This window comes from Echinops telfairi, unplaced genomic scaffold (genome assembly GCF_000313985.2).
Source record: "Echinops telfairi isolate 266 unplaced genomic scaffold, ASM31398v2 ScPeMD7_7468;HRSCAF=8506_0, whole genome shotgun sequence".
Taxonomy (NCBI): Eukaryota; Metazoa; Chordata; class Mammalia; order Afrosoricida; family Tenrecidae; genus Echinops; species Echinops telfairi.
Window position 1 is genome coordinate 11755973 of NW_022111369.1, and position 4013 is coordinate 11759985.

At 37.0% G+C, this 4013-nt stretch overlaps 1 protein-coding gene across 1 annotated transcript in view; it reads left to right on the top strand.

Moving 5' to 3' along the window:
• LOC123521003 (short coiled-coil protein B-like) overlaps window positions 1–4013 on the top strand; it is a 42586-nt gene that overhangs the window by 33291 nt on the left and 5282 nt on the right.

The window sequence follows — 4013 nt, forward strand, 5'->3', positions numbered from 1 at the left end:
GTTCTCAAAAACCTAGCAATGTTTGAGCCCATGTCCCATCCACTGTGGCAGTACATTTTGTTGAGAGTCTAACTGATTTTCCCTGACTTTCAACCTTACATGCCCAAAGTCTGTGAGATTTTCTTACTTTCCTGCTGCCGAGGCACATTCTGAGGCAAATTTCTTCAAAGACAGATTTCTTTTGTTCTTCTGACAGTTTGTGGTGCTTTCTGTACCCTTAGCCAACACCGTAATGCTAAAGCAATGAGTCTTCTTCAGCCTTCCATATTTCGTGCCCAGCTTTCATATGTATATGAAGTGATGGGACCTGCCATTGCTTGGGTGAAAAGTACCTAATTCATCAAAGAGACATTTTTGCTTTAACTAGCAAATTTGTGCAGAACAATATGTCATTTAATTTTGTAGCTGCTGCCTCCATGGGCATTGATTGTGGATCACAGTAAAATGAAATCCCCGACAATGTCTACCTTTTCTTTGTTTATGAAGACGTTGCTTACTTGCCAAGTTGTAAGTGTTTTTTGTTTGTGGGTCTGCAGACAAACAGAAAAACTCACTCCCAACAAGTTGATTTCAACTTATAGTGACCCTTTGACTTTCTGGGACAGTAAATCTTTACCTAAGCAGACAGCCTCATATTTCTGCCAAAGAGTAGCTGATAGGCTCAAACTGCTGACCATGTGGTTAGCAGCTCAATTTTTCAGCTAAGGCAATATCTGAGAGGAGAATCAAGCCAAGCCTTTAGGATTCTAGTGCAAGGCTGTTCCATCTTCTGTAGATATATAAAAACATATATGTTTAAACAGCTTCTTAGCCGAGGTGAAACTCTTGACTATGGGCACCAATGAATTATCAATTTTAGGTGACTTATGTGTGGGTAAATAATAAAATATATAGAGAAATGCATATGAAAAGGTACCATTAGAAATGTTACTGGCAGTGACAGAGGGCCTGACTAAGGTGAATGAGCAAGTAGCCCAGACCTCCCTGTCACCTACCACGGTTGCACCGGCACCACTGCCTCAGCTAATGCTTAAAACTTGTGTGGGCATCCTGTACAAACACCGAGAGGAGGGAAAAACAGCATGAACTTGGCTTATAAAGAGATTGGCTTAGTATATAAAATCAGGAGTTAAGGGCATTACAAGTATATTTAGGATAGTTACAATTTAAGGGTTAAAGTTTTTCTGTAAAAATAGTAAAATTAATTTAAAAGACATTTTCAATGTCGTATTTTCTTCCTGCAAGCAACTAGACTTAAAAAAAGAAATCTTAGTAACTGTATGAATTTTAGGGTTACATTTACATTCTCATATCTTCTCTGGACACCTCACTTAAAATAATAAAGTTTTTAGTCTCGTATTTAAACATTTCCATCTGCCCCACACCTGGATTCCATCTGGAATAATGTGTTTTCATCAAATTGTATGGGTAACTCAAACCAGGGTCACTCATCTGAAGGGAAAATTGTTGTATTTCATAGGTTTCACACTTGAGCAAATTGATCTATAGCTGTGAAATGAATAATAGTGCTATTTGACTATACGGTCCAATGAAAGTCTTGGAAATTATATAGTTGAATATTTTGCATCATTATTGCTGTTTTCTCTGGATTTATCTTGGGGTGGGCCTTTTCTTCAGAAAATTTCTGTTTTTACCTTTCTACTAAACAATATAGAAGACTGGTTAGTCCATAGTTAGTCACCTAGTAAGTATGCCATTCCGTAATGCTTCCTAGGTGTGATCTAGCTAGGATAAGTACTGCCCCTCGAAAGACACACTCATGAGGTTAACGTCACGTCGCTCATTCCACTTAACGACTGCTTCTTTCTTTAGGTGGAATCAGCTCACAATATGGTTAATTGGGTAATTCTGCAGTACAGTTTTCCTTTAGCTTTCGAGCAGTTCAGAGACACAAACTGAGCCCAGGTGACAGGTTACGCTTGACTTCATCTATATATAAATTCTGCAACTTTCACCAGTTACTTCATTTTTCATGACTCAGTTTTCCTCCAGCTCTAATTTTAAAATTCTCGAAACAGATATTTGAACACAATTAATGCTGACTAAAATGAATATAAACTACCTCAAAAAGACTTTCTCCTAAAACGATCTCTTAAAATAGTGTTTGAAGGTTAAATAGATTAATATATGCATTGCAATTTAATCTTCTAACAATCAATTGTGCCAAGTCTAAATTTTTAATCCTTTATTCTGCCTCCAACAAGATGACATAAAAAAAGTTCCATTGTAATATTTTAAACTCACTTCTGGCAGTCAGACCTGGAGAGATATGGGTCATGCTCAGAAAACACTCAATTGTCTAAGAGACGGCAATGCCATCATTTTTATAGCATATTTCATGAAGAACTGATCAAAAACAGGTTTACTATATGTTTGGCTCACTCTCCCGTCTTCCCCTATTATACTAGAAAATCAGTCAAGTATTTTTTTTAATTCATTTATAATTCTGAAACTTTTAGAACAATACATTTATAAACTCATTGCACCTTAGTTCTTGTGGGTTCAATTGTGTCCCACAAAATATATTGGGGTCCTAGTTCATAGAATTGTGAATGGAACCTTATTTTGAAATACAATCTTTTCTGAAGTAGTTAAGTCAGTTGGAATAGGGGGAGTCCTAATCCAATATAGTAGGGGGAAAAATTACACCTACACTACTGAGACATAAAGAAAAATGAAATAGTGTTGCATGCTGCAGAGTGAATGAACTTTGAAAATCTGATGAGTGAACTGTCAGTCACAAAAGAAGAAATGGTGTGTACTTACTATCATGCTCTAGTATATGAATTCTGCAAACGTATTTCATTGTTGGTTAATTCCAACTTGTGTAGGAATCAAAAATTATCAGTGACTACCAATGGTGGGAGGAATGGGGAAGGAGGGGATTTTTGCTTAAGGAGCCTTGAGTTTATGTTAATGGTGGTGGAATAAGTTGGAACAGAATAGCATGAATGGTTGCACAGTTTAGAGAATGGAATCAATGTCACTGCAGTAATTGTTGCCTTGGTATTTATTTATTTATTTTACTGTTTATTTATTTATATATTTAGTGTGTATATTTCATGATAGCTTAAAAAGTATGCCTGAAAAACATTAAATTAAAATTAAAAAAACCCAAGAAACAGACACCGAGATCAAGAGAGAATATGACCATGTGAAGACAGAGATCGGACTATGTTGCCGCCAGCCAAGGAATGGAAGAACAAAATATCTTCCCCTTCAGATTTCAAAGCAGGATGATTCTACCAATACCCCGGATTCAGATATCTAGCTTCCAGAACGGTGAGAATAAATTTATTTTTTAAAATTCTTTTATCGGGGGCTCTTACAACTCTTATCATAATCCCTACATTCATCCAGTGCGTCAAACATATTTGCACATATGCCGCCATCATCATTTTCAAACTTCCCACTTGACCCCCTGATATCAGCTACCCATTTATTCCCACTCCCTCTCCCGCTCACCCTCCCTCACGAACCCTTGATAAGTTATAGATTATTATTTCCATATCTTACATCATCCTCTGTCTCCCCCCACCCACCTTTCTATTATTTGTCCCCCTGGGAGGGGATTCTAAATTAATTCTTGTGATCAATTCCTCCTTTCTCCCCTGACCATCCCCTAATCCTACTGGTATTTCTACTCTCATTGTTGGTACTGTGAGGTTTCATGATTCCATTTTATTTAGCATTTCACTTATTAAAATTAAAAAAGAAATCATTTTATTGGGGGCTCATACAATTCTTAGCACAATCCATACATATATCAAATCCATACATATGTCAAGTACAATGGTACATTTGTTACCATCATCCTTTTTGCTTTCTACTTGAGCCCTTGGTTTCAGCTCTTCATTTTTCCCTCTCCCTCCCCGCTCCCCCTTCCTCATGAGCTCTGGATAATTTATAAATTATTATTATTTTTTCATACCTTACCCTGTCCAATGTCTCCCTGCCCTGAGAGGCTTATCTATCCTGGATTTCCTATGTTG